General features: G+C 50.0%; 1 pseudogene; it reads right to left on the reverse strand.

Moving 5' to 3' along the window:
- Positions 1-326: 326 nt before the first annotated feature.
- Positions 327-4247, reverse strand: LOC125546511 (annotated as a pseudogene).
- Positions 4248-13603: the final 9356 nt, after the last annotated feature.

Raw genomic sequence — 13603 nt, forward strand, 5'->3', positions numbered from 1 at the left:
TACAACTAACATGGCAGATCCAGTACAACTAAAATGGCAGATCCAGTACAACTAGCATGGCATATTTAGTATAAAATAGCATGGCATATTTAGTATAAAATAGCATGGCAGACTAACTACACATAACATGGCAGATTAACTACACATAACATGGCAGATTAAGTACCCATAACATGGCAACTGCATTTATCCATTCAATGAATTTTCTTTCCACTTCTGATGCCCCTCAAGAGTCATTCTCCCAATTTTTTTAAAAAAAATTCTCATCATCTAGGGTACAAAACAAAACGTCCACAAGGACCATGTCACATCGCCCCAATTTTTGCTCATGGATTGCCCGCCCCTTTCTTCGTTTTCTTGTGTTTTGCTTGGATCTCCAATCCCGACTTGTACCTTATCACTCTTGGACGACCCTTTGTGATGGAACGGGGTGGGTTCCTGACCTGGGTCTGTGTGCTTGCTGTTCCAGATCCTATCTCCGAGTTTTCAGATGATGGCCCCGTGGATGAAGGCACACTTGATGTGCGGGGGAACCGGTGTAAGGCTTCCTCAGCTTTCCTCTTCTTGATCTCATCAAGCTCTCTTTTCAGTGCCTTCCTGTGTTTTTCTGCGACTCTCGCTGTCTCATCACTCTTGCACGCTTCATCAATTAGCTCAGCATAGTTCTTTGTCAGCACAACGTGCCTCACGGCTTCCATGGTTGACTCAGGTCTCTCGTCATGCACAACCAGAACTGCGTGTGTTGTCTGCGGCGCCAACGCGTCGTCAGCGTCCAAGTCCATCGCCGCCTTATGAAATGACGGGGCATCCGTGTCACAGCGTTCATGTCCATTACTTTTAGTATGTGACAGTACACAATGCCGTCCCGTTCGAACTTGCAGCATTGGCAGTAGTACTCGCCTTCGCCTATCGAGGCTTTGACGAAGTAGTTCCTTCCTTTGTCCAGGTCTTCAGGTTCTGAATCTGACATGCCCAAAATAGAACACACCTTGAACGTATGTTCGTCCACCTGGAAAGCCGTGAACATGCTGGCACGCTTTATTTCTTCCTGGAATCTGCAAGTTTTGTGTGTTTTCTGTTAAACTATCGTGCGCTCTTTTCTTGTACCACCTTATGTTGTCATGGAAATAGAAATACATTTTGTTTGAACATGGCAAACATAGTTCATTGAACATGGCAAATATAGTACGTTGAACATGGCAAATGCAGTATACTAGACATGGCAAATGCAGTACACTAGACATGGCAACTGTAGTACACTAGACATGGCAACTGTAGTACATTTTCAACTGGACATCGTCATTTTTCCACACCAACATTCCCCAATGGAAGCACATTGCATAAAACATGGCAACTGCCCTTTTATTTAAACATGGCATCTACAGTTGAGTAAACATGGCAATTGCATTTCAACAAACATGGCAGATGCATTTTATTAAACATGGCAACTGCATTTCAGCATATGTGTCGGCAATATAACATTTTTTCCAGTTGACATTGGCATTTGCATGCCAACATGCCCCAATGGAAGCACAGTGCATTAAACATGGCAACTGCACTTTATTTAACAAGGAAAATGCACCCGAGCAAGCATGGCAAAACATAATTTTCATTGAACATGGCAACGTGCAGCTGAGTAAGCATGGAAAACAGCATTTCATTAAACATGGCAACTACATATCATGGCAACTGCATTGCACTCTATAAGGCACCTACTGACTTGGTGCTTTTTCTGCAAATAAGACGGTAACGCAACTGACTTACTTGTTAAAGATCTTGTTGGTGTATATCTTGCTCATTTGCCTCTCTATCGGTAAATACGTTAGCAATTTTGGCTGCTTTAGTGCCGTGGTCGCTTCATGCTATAGCTCAGATCCCAGAATTTTTTGTTGCAAAGCTGTGTACTGCTTGGCAAACTGTAGCAATGAGTTGCCAGGGCTGACGTACCGCTTCAAAACAGCATTGAACCCCTCGCTGCGCTGCGTAGTCTGCAGAAAGGGGAAGAAGCACTGCATGAAGTAGGCCGGCACCCAGTACATTCGCTTCTCCCACAGGCTAACAAGAGTCTCGTTGTCTTGGACTTGATGTGTTTCAGTCATGGCCATCCAGCTCCTTTCAAACTCCTCCACCGTCAAGCTGTGGTCCACGCACAGCTCGAATGCCTTGTGAAGCTCTGGACGGTCAGCAAAGAACGGTCCTAGCGTCTCCTCAGCCTTCTTTATAATGTGCCACCTGCAGTGCCTGTGCACTGCCAACGGAAAGACCTCCTCTATGCCTGCACGCATGCTGAAATCTTGGTCTGTTATTATGTTCATCGGAGCAAGTCCATCCATGCACTCCAAGAAGGTCTTGAACAGCCAAACGTACCCATCCGTGTCTTCGTTCCGGACGAGCCCGCAGCCGAACTGCAACGACTGATTGTGGTTATTTATTCCTATGAACGGAGCGCATGTCATCTTGTACATATTGGTGAGGTACGTCGCGTCGAATGAAATGCAATCTCGGAAATGTTTGTAGGCTCTCCTTGCAGCACCATCCACCCAATACATGTTCCTGACACGGTCCTCATCGTCCAACCTTATCCTGTAGAAGAAATCTGGATCTTCCTTGGCTTTCGCATCGAAGTAGGCAATTGTGGCCTCTATGTCTGCCAACTTGCTCTCTCTACGGTACCTGGCCTGTAGGTTTGTGACGTCAGCTGGTATGTACGGCATGCTACTCAGAGTCCCCTTTTTGCTGTGGATGAGAGATAGTATCTGCACCATTCTTGATGGACCGACGTTACAATCATGTAGCAGCTTTACGAATTGCCTTTCGACGGGGGTGAACCCTCTGTGGGCGGTCAGAAATTTCACCAGGTCGAACTTCTTTATAAGTTGGTGGTTGTGCTCGTCAAAATATTCATTGACCACCCACTGTGCTCCATCTACGTTTAGCTTACACCGGACAGGGCACTCAGTCTTGAGAATGATACCTCTCTTTCGTTCCGGAACGACAGGCGCATCGCCTTTCCCCTTCTTGTTCCTCCGCGCCTTGTGGCACCTCATCTCACCTCTGCTGTACTCGTTAGTTTTCTTAATTTTCCTATGGTACTCGGTGTTGACTGCAAATCCATGGAACTTTGCATATGTCTGGTAGTATTCCTTTGTTGCTTCGAATGATTCAAATCTCTGCCCAATGTACGGTGGCTGAGGTACCACGATCTCTGATTGCCCACCATCTTCATCCCCTTGTGCGTCGTCATCAGTTTCATCATTCACTTCAGTATCGGCGGCAGTCCCATCCACCTGAGTGTTGCCAGTGCTTGTGTTCAAAGGGGTGCTTGCCGGCATTGCTGGAATGATTGTCATTCCTGACTCTGACTCGAAATTGTTTGTGGCATGATTGTCTGCTGGCTGGTGGAATGCGTCTTCCGTGCGTTCAGAGCTCCCCGCAGTAGATGTTCCTGCGCCACTGTGCATTGTAGTTGTAGGTTCTGTAATAGGAAAAAACAGGTACGAGAGTAAGATTTTTGTGTTGGATAACATGTGTATCGCAACGGATCACACCATCTTCGAGTGATTTGGCATGCCATCATTTCAGACAGCAAGCCGTGAGTCTACGTGTGGACATGTACGGCAGCTGTAGCTGTCCAGTCATGGCAGCTACTGTTCAACAAACATGGCAACTATTGTTTTGCCTACAAATAACTACAAATAGCAAATGTAGTGCTATTTTTTTTGGTTCAGATTTTTCCTTTTACCTTGTTGTGTTGTATTTGACCATCTTGTGTGGTCTGTGACACCATAATGACGTGCTCCACCTGCAATTTGTGAAGCTTGCCAGGAGACGTTTGCCGGGTCACCGCCAGTGTAATAACATGTAAGCATAGTAGTGGTTGGTCAATTCGTGGCAAATGCAGTTCGTGCTAGCACGGCAACTGCAGTTGCCCCTTACGTGGCAACCACAGTTTTTGCTTGCATGGCAGCTGAAGTTGCATCGTATGGCAACCGTAGTTGTTCCTAGATGGCAACTGCAGTTCCCACGACATGGCAACTGCAGCTGTTCCTCCATGGCAACTGCAGGTGTGCAGGGATGGCAACAACAGTTGTCCATGGACGACAAGTGTTGTTTTTAATCCATGGCAATTGTAGATGTCCAGTCATGGCAACTTGTAGTTGTCAACTATGCTCCTTGTGCTAACTGAGCATCCGCAACTTCACTATTTTTATGGACTCACCTGTGTACGACGTCGATGGCAGGTACATGGGTGCTGCTTGATGCCACGTGTTGCATGAAGTCTCTGCATTTTTCACCTGTGATAACTCGTGAGTCCTTTTGCCATCTTTTTTTGATGTTCATTTTTAATGTCCACAGCAGTACGTGCTCTTTTTTCGTTTTGCATTACCTTGATTAGCCATACTAGCTAGTTGAAGTTGGCTGCCCGTACATTTGTCAGCGTTAGCGCCTTGTGACTGAACTTGCCACGGGGGACCCCTAAGAGTGTTCTGGTCATAAGAACCTGCATAAAAAATGACAGTGCACGACATAAGTAGAATGTCATCTTCATCGTCGCGAATATGGCAACTGTTCTCTTCATTGTTTAGCACGCATCATACCTACGCCCGCATACTGTTCTAGTAGTGGCAGCAACGGCCCCGCATAGATGAGCTGACTATACTCTGATGCATCCAAAGGGGGCGTTTCTGGCCTTTGAGAACCCCAAGCATCAACGCCATCTTCGCGATTCATTCTTTCCATGTCTCGCTTCTTCCCGATGTGTTCTCAATCACTGGATGAACAAGAAGGCATCAACAATCCACAAAAAATTTTATCATTGTGCTGCTTGCATGTAGAAGTTAACACGTCAGTGTTATCACATTTTCATGCGTAGGCAACCAACATATCATGGCTAGTAGGACATGCACATCCACTATCTTTTCTAAAATCTGGGTGCTAGCTATCCGTTTGATTCGATGGCATCAGCCTCTACAATAGGATGGCAAGCAATAAGTTGACATGGTGGCAGTTGACGACAATGATAGGTGGCAATTGACGTTAGACACCAATGGCAATTAATTTTCACACCCCCCATTACTCCAAGTTTCTCAATTTTCTCTTCCTTTTTATGGATTCCTGCACATCCATTCATTTACCAACTACGTGCATCAATCTGGTGAGAACTTACGGTTATCTCTAGCGTATTACATGGCAGATCTAGTGCATTCTGCTTGGCAATTGTGAAGACACACAACTTTATGTAGTGTTTTACCGCTGTAGGATGGATCTAGTTGCCAACTTCGTCGGTAATTTTGCAATTTTCTGCCCAGAAAGAAGGATGAGAAGCAGTAGGGAGATCGGGAGATTCACCTGCTTTTAGCTGGTCGTCTTTGGAGGGCATTGTTGGAGTGGGGGATGGTGGGGTGGGATGGGGTGGGGAGATAAGGGGTGTGGTTTGCGGTGGGAGCGCACTACGGATCTGCCCTGGTTGCCATGGCAACCAGAGATGGCCGGCGACGGAGGTCGGGGTTCGACAGGCGGGGGACGAGGGCAGCAGACGAGAGAGGGGACGAGGCCGGGAACGGCTGGGTCGTGCGGGCAGCGGGTCATCTGGCCCGGACGAGGCAGTGCGGGCGGGGTTGCCACACAGCGGACGTGCGGGCCGCGCTTTCATGCGTGCGGACGGGGTCGTGCGGGCGGGTTCCCGTCCATGCCACACGAGGCGTGCGGGCGGGTTCCCGTCCACGCCACACGTGTGGCAGTTAGCGCGACCCATGATAAATGATAGGAAAAAACAACCAAAAAGAGCACAAAACCCCAATTTATGGATTTCTGGGCCTACACGTGCATTTTAGCCCAATGAGCACATACGAACTCTTCCCTGACCAAAATTAGGCCCTGAAACGTGTCGCCTGAACCCTTTCCGATTCCGAGTCTCAGGCTGGTGGTGCGGTTGGAATCCGACTCGAGTCGTGTGTGTTGTGTTGTCATCCGGAAGCCCGACGAGATGTATGTAGCTATAAAGAATGGAACACGCGGCGGGGCCAACACGAGAATTGTACGTAGACGAGAGATCCAAGACGACGATGGCGACGATCGGGTGGCCGGACCTCCCGCCCGAGCTGTTGGGCGACGTGCTCTCGCGCTTGCCGTCCTACCTCGAGCACGCCCGCGTCCGCGCCGTGTGCCGCTCCTGGCGCTCCAGCGAGCGGACGCAGCAGCCGCCGCCGCCGCTGCTCCCGTGGGCCGGCCTCCGCAACGGCGCCTTCCTCGACCTGGCCGAGGGTGCGCTTGACCGTCTTCCCGTCCCAGAAGCTGACGTCGTCCGCCGGGTCTCCACAGGCCGCCTGCTGTTCCTAGTGCGCCGCGACGGGGCATGCTCCCCTGATGGACCCTCACTCCGGCGACGTGACCCCTCAGCACATCGAGCCCGAGTACCTCTGTGCCCACCTCCAGTTCAGCGACTTCTTACTAGTGCAGCCTCGCTCCTCCGGGGACACGACTGCCCCTCGACAGATCACCCGCCTTGTCGCCGATAGCATCCGCAAGGTGGTCGTGTCCGATGACCTCATCGCCGTTCTTATCAGGCGTTTGCACAAGCGCAATAATGTCAGCATCTACACTCGTGGCGGACCAATGCGCATGGCGTGGGCGCCCCCTCCTGAATTCCCCGGACGCGCCGTCGACATGGCACTCTTCAAAGGGAAGCTTTACGTGCTCGCGTCGGAAGTGCAGTGCCACAGCTACGAGCTCCATGCCCTCGACATGGCCACCGGAGAATCAGTCCAATGCATACGTAGCAGCACGCCGCCAACAAGAGTCGACGAGGGCTACAAGCGCGTACGTGAAGTCTACCTGGTCTCCTCCGGTGACCGCCTGCTCATGGTCGAACACGCGATCGACCACATGACCTGTCGTCGTCGACAGACGTATTTGCCGTCACAATTTGAGGTCTTCGAGGCTTTCGACCTGGACCTGGGCGACGGTCGTGGACGGTGGAGGGAGGTTGACACGCTCATGGGACGCACCCTCTTCGTCAGCGAGGGATGCTCCGAGTCACTCCCGGCCAGCGGCATCGGCGCTAGAGAAGATTGCATCTACTTTATGAGCGAGCGTCCAAGGCTCGGCCCAAGGGCCAGGGACGCTACCATGACGGAGCTCGAATCGGGGATGTACAACATGAGAGATGGGACGACGGTAGCGCCGTTTCCACCGTTGGACATGGCGACGACAGAGTCGGTGGACGGTCCATGGTCTCCCACTTGGATTTTCCCACCGATGATTTGAGGTTTCGAGCTGGCGGTGGCAGGGAGCCAGGCGAGGTGAAAGCCACTAGTTTCAGAAGATTGAAGCTAAACTAGTGGTTGGGGCGCCATCCGGTGGCGCCGCCTGAGAGGAAGCTGGGCGGTGCCAGGTGGGAGGCACCCCTTCCATTTTACTTATCGACAAAAGTAACGAGCGAACGTTCGGACCTTGGCAATAGATCCGAACGATGCTCCAGGGCTTCACCTCCTTGTCACTCGCTTTTATTTTTTTTCTCAAAAAAGTGATCCTGCCGTTGGATTCGAACCTTCCACCTCTTGAGCGTGCTATCCTCAAGCTAACCATCCGACCTAATGCTGTTATGTGCTTAGCTCTGATCTGATTTGATATTCTTTTCTCTGTTTTTCTCGCGTACTTTGATTGAAGTGCAAAAACTATTGTGATGAGCAGGAATCGAATCGTGTACCTCTTAGGTAGATTACTCAGCATGTGAGCCACCTGACCTACATTCTTTCTCTTGAAATAATGAAACCAAATATGCTATTTAACTGGTTTACTCTTCTACGTTTGCACACAAACAACTTATTTCCGTTTCCCATTTTTTCGCACTTACGTACTATTTTTTACCCGAACCTAGTGAATCGATGAACCAACAACGCTCGTCCATTCACCCCTTTGAATTTTAGAAGTTATTTGGTGAATATATTGATTTTGGGAGCTTTGTTGAACATCTTGATTTGAGTTGCTATTTAATTCCATTGGCTGCTCTCTCGGTTGAGATAATGACGGAGCAGTCGCTCCATTACATGGGCCCGTCGCAGCCATCGCCGGCGCGTGTGAAGGAGGAGCTGTTGTCCCCACGCATGCCACCGCGTGAAGTACGAGCCGACGTCCCCGCTCCGACCTGTGAAGGAGGAGTCGGCCTCGCCCCGGCACAATCATGGCGTCCAGGTCAGACGCCACGTGAAGGAGGAGCCAGCCTCACCCCGGCACCACGGCGACATCTAGATTGGATGCCGAGTCAAGGAGGAGTTGGCGTCCCCGCCACGCAGCCGGTACGGCCGCATGCACACGCCACCGCCACCGTCTCGCCGTCAAGGAGGAGTTTCCGCCCGCGATCAAGAAGGTGCGAGGCCGCTCCCTCCACTTGAAGGAAATATGCCCTAGAGGTAATAATAAAGTTATTATTTATTTCCTTATATCATGATAAATGTTTATTATTCATGCTAGAATTGTATTAACCGAAACATAATACATGTGTGAATACATAGACAAACAGAGTGTCACTAGTATGCCTCTACTTGACTAGCTCGTTAATCAAAGATGGTTATGTTTCCTAACCATGGACAAAGAGTTGTTATTTGATTAACGGGATCACATCATTAGTTGAATGATCTGATTGACACGACCCATTTCATTAGCTTAGCACCCGATCGTTTAGTATGTTGCTATTGCTTTCTTCATGACTTATACATGTTCCTATGACTATGAGATTATGCAACTCCCGTTTACCGGAGGAACACTTTGTGTGCTACCAAACGTCACAACGTAACTGGGTGATTATAAAGGTGCTCTACAGGTGTCTCCAAAGGTACATGTTGGGTTGGCGTATTTCGAGATTAGGATTTGTCGCTCCGATTGTCGGAGAGGTATCTCTGGGCCCTCTCGGTAATACACATCACTTAAGACTTGCAAGCAATGCAACTAATAAGTTAGTTGCAAGATGATGTATTACGGAATGAGTAAAGAGACTTGCCGGTAACGAGATTGAACTAGGTATTGAGATACCGACGATCGAATCTCGGGCAAGTAACATACCGATGACAAAGGGAACAACGTATGTTGTTATGCGGTCTGACCGATAAAGATCTTCGTAGAATATGTAGGAGCCAATATGAGCATCCAGGTTCCGCTATTGGTTATTGACCGGAGACGTGTCTCGGTCATGTCTACATTGTTCTCGAACCCGTAGGGTCCGCACGCTTAACGTTACGATGACAGTTTCATTATGAGTTTATATATTTTGATGTACCGAAGGTTGTTCGGAGTCCCGGATGTGATCACGGACTTGACGAGGAGTCTCGAAATGGTCGAGACATAAATCTCGATATATTGGACGACTATATTTGGACACCGGAAAGGTTCCGGGTAAGATTGGGACAATACCGGATCACCGAGAGGTTATCGGAACCCCCCGGGAGGTATATAGGCCTTATTGGGCCTTAGTGGAAAGGAGGGGAAAGGAGCAAGGGAGGGGGCGCGCCCCCCAAGCCCAATCCAAATTGGGAGGGGGGCCGGCCCCCCCTTTCCTTCCTCCCTCCTTCATCTTCCTTCCCTCTCCTACTCCTAATAGGAAAAAGGGGAGTCCTACTCCCGGTGGGAGTTGGACTACCCCCCTTGGGTGCGCCACCCTCCTTGGCCGGCCCCCTCCTCCACTCCTTTATATATGGGGGCAGGGGGCACCCCAGAAACACAACAACTGGTCATTGATCTCTTAGCCGTGTGCGGTGCCCCCTCCACCATAATCCTCGATAATATTGTAGCGGTGCTTAGGCGAAGCCCTGCGACGGTAGAACATCAAGATCGTCACCACGCCGTCGTGCTGACGGAACTCATCCCCGACACTTTGCTGGATCGGAGTCCGGGGATCGTCATCGAGATGAACGTGTGCAAAAACTCGGAGGTGCCGTAGTTTCGGTGCTTGATCGGTCGGGCCGTGAAGACATACGACTACATCAACCGCGTTGTTATAACGCTTCCGCTTCCGGTCTACGAGGGTACGTAGACAACACTCTCCCCTCTCGTTGTTGTGCATCACCATGATCTTGCGTGTGCGTAGGAAATTTTTTGAAATTACCGCGTTCCCCAACATATGTAATTCATACCGGATTGATGGCCACACCCCTATTACAAATACAAGGGGCTCAACGTGCGCAGACAAGTGGCAATTTTTACTCATCTTTAATTATACATGGTTTCTTTAAAAACTACCTTTATGCACGACAACTTTTCACCTAAGTTCCTCTCTTTTACAGATGACCATCATGCTACACCCGTCCAGGATATGGCACAACGGAGACACAGGCGCAGACGTGCAGCAGGGACCCGCTCCAAGGATTCTTTTTAGATTAAGACCCTGCGTAAACCTTTTTTACTGTCTCTTGTTGATTCACATCCCTCGGATTCTCAAATACAATTGAGAAGGATGCTGACGTCTTGGCATGTGGCCACGTCAGAATAAACACCCGTACCTGGACACAAGGGGCTTCTTACAAAGGGCACTATTTAGGCCCGGTTTATACCATAAAGACCGAATACCTTAGGGAGTGTTCGGCGTCGCGAGTTTGGCCTTATATGCATCATCTCTGAATCATGTCTTTGGTAAAATGTTGGGTTTGCCCGGCTCCTATGTTTTGGTGCCTTACGTTACGTTCTATCGGCTAAGGCAGCACCAGGGGAACTACTGCGATTGTGCCCTGGTTCGCCCGGACGAGCACCTCAGTAGAGAAAGCCGAAAACTGACTGTCATGATATAGCGCGAGACTGGTCAACCACTCGACGACCTATCAGAATGTTAGAATTTCTTCGCTTTAACGAAGGGCCGTTTCCCGGCCAGGCATATACGCACCCTGAGTTTGGGAGAGTGCGGAGCCACCAGGGGCTATATAGTAGCCCCACCGTCAAACTCCTATGGCTAAGTGTAAGTGTTAAAGCATCATAGTCCGGTTGCCTCGTTCGCTGCGCTATCACCTCCTTAATAGGACCAAGAAGTTGGGTTAAGTGTGAACACGTGTTTTCTGCGAACACCTCCGCATTATATGCGTGGGGGTTGAAGCCGACGACTGTAATCTTTCAGGTTATATACATATATACATAAATGGCCGCACAGGAGGCATCATATTACTTTCCGGCAAAAGTATAAATACAGCCTTACTACATTTCATAAAACATTGTGCTTACAATGGGAATACATGTCACTCAAACATAATATTCTTCGAGCACTGGGACTCTATCAAACGAGCACCCTCAAGAACCTCTTCAAAATAGTGCTCGGCAGCTACTCGGCCTATGGCCGAACCTTGCGCCGCAACAGTGGTAGCATCCATCTCCACCCAGTATGCCTTGACATGGGCAAAGGCCATCCGCGAGCCTTCTATGCACGCCGACCTCTTCATCGCATTGATGCGCGGCACCGCACCAAGGAACTGCTGCACTAAGCTGAAATAGTTGTTCGGCTTCAGCTTCTCCGGCCACAAATGATCTACGACGGACCTCATGACAAGTCCGGACAACCTATTAAGTTCGGCCCATTCGGCTAGTTGATCAGTCAAGGTAAGCGGATGCTCTGGAACATTAAATTGCGACCAGAATAGCTTGTCCACTTCACGATCTGTCTGATCTCGGAAGTATTCGACCGCATCGACAGCGCTTGCCGCCAAGTCCATATATGCGTCTGCCGAACTCCACAGCCGATCCAGAGGGGCATACCGCGGATCTCCGAACTTCCTCTGCAGCAGAAAGGGCTTCCCAGCCGCAATATCCCCGGCTTCGCGCAGCTCCTCCTTCTTCGCCCTCATAGCAGAGCGAGTGTCTTTGGTCACCATCGTGGCCTTTTCAACATCCGCTGCCTTCACTCGGTTCTCTTTTTCAAGGAACTGGCAACGGTCGGCAGTGTCTTTTAATTCTACGGCCATCTTGGCCATCTTCTCTTTGCTTTCACAATGCGCGGCCTTCTCGGCTCTTAACTCTTCGACCGCCTTCAAAGCAGCCGCATTACTAACTCTTGCTTGTTCCTTGGCTCGGGCAAGTTCCTCCCGAAGGGTCTCCACGGTAGCAGCTCCATCTGCAGTCACAACATATTAAAGATACTGACATCATGCTGCTCTTACTATGTGATGTTGACCGGAAAAACATTACTTACCCTGTGCCTCGTCAAGCCGCTTGTTAACAAGCTCGATGTCGTCATCTGCCGCATCCAATTGCCGCTTTAGTTCGGCAAACTCATTAGTCCGGCCAGTCACCGGAGCTCCCATCACCTGCACATAAAGCGGTATGATTATTACCTGGGACTACGATCCTCTGTTCGTCGCCGTTCTCATCGACGACCACAGTCTCAGGGGCTACTATCTACACAAGGCACACCTAAAAATGTGCGGTACTATCAAAAAGTATATCGTTTCACGTACCTCAAAGCCCGTCAGTAGACTCATAAAGGCTCCATGCAATCCGCTTTCGGCGGACGAAATTCTTTCCATCACTGTACCCATCAACGTACGGTGTTCTTCTGAGATGGCCGCTCGCTCCAACAGCTCCCTCAGTACGTCCGACCGCATACCAGACGGTGCCGGACTCTTTTGTTTGCTCTCTTCAAGAGCCGGACGCTGGGGACTTCAGGTGACTATAGGATTATCTTCTGGTCTCACCGGATCCGGAGATGCCCTCCGCGACGACACTTCAAGGTCGCCCGCTTCTTGAGCGGGGAGTCCGGGGGAGGCGTTTCGCTCTCCATCATCTCCGGAAGAAGATCCCCCGAAAATGAGCTCTGCTGAGAAGGGCTAAGATCCGAACTGCAAGATAAACGCTTCGGTTATTTTCCTCAGAGGTAAGGTAGTATATCTCCACTATTAAAGTACTTTCTGATTACTTACAGCTCGTTGGAGGGCTGATCCCCGCGCGGACTTTGTGCGGCAAAAGCATCCTCCAAGGCAGGACCCTCTAGTGGAGACTTCTTCTCCCGTTTGGAAGCCTCGGTTTCTGGATCTTCAGAGGCAGTCCTCTTCCTTCCCCAAAGCGAGAGAAGGTCGGATTCTTCTCCTTGGTTATCCTCCTTCACGGAGGTGCTCATTCCCTCGGTTGGAATTGGTAGCGATGGGGGCCCGCTTTTGACCTCATTATTCCTGTTGGGGAACGTAGTAATTTCAAAAAGAATCCTACGCACACGCAAGATCATGGTGATGCATAGCAACAAGAGAGGAGAGTGTTTTCTATGTACCCTCGTAGACCGAAAGCAGAAACGTTAGCACAACACAGTTGATGTAGTCGTACGTCTTCACGGCCCGACCGATCAAGCACCGAAACTACGACACCTCCGAGTTCTAGCACACGTTCAGCTCGATGACGATCCCCGGACTCCGATCCAGCAGAATGTCGGGGAAGAGTTCCGTCAGCACGACGGCGTGGTGACGATCTTGATGTTCTACCGTCGCAGGGCTTCACCTAAGCACCGCTACAATATTATCGAGGATTATGGTGGAAGAGGGCACCGCACACGGCTAAGAGATCAATGATCAATTATTGTGTCTATGGGGTGCCCCCTGCCCCCGTATATAAAGGAGCAAGGGGGAGGCGGCCGGCCTAGGAG

Source organism: Triticum urartu, chromosome 3 (assembly GCF_003073215.2).
Source record: "Triticum urartu cultivar G1812 chromosome 3, Tu2.1, whole genome shotgun sequence".
Classification (NCBI taxonomy): domain Eukaryota; kingdom Viridiplantae; phylum Streptophyta; class Magnoliopsida; order Poales; family Poaceae; genus Triticum; species Triticum urartu.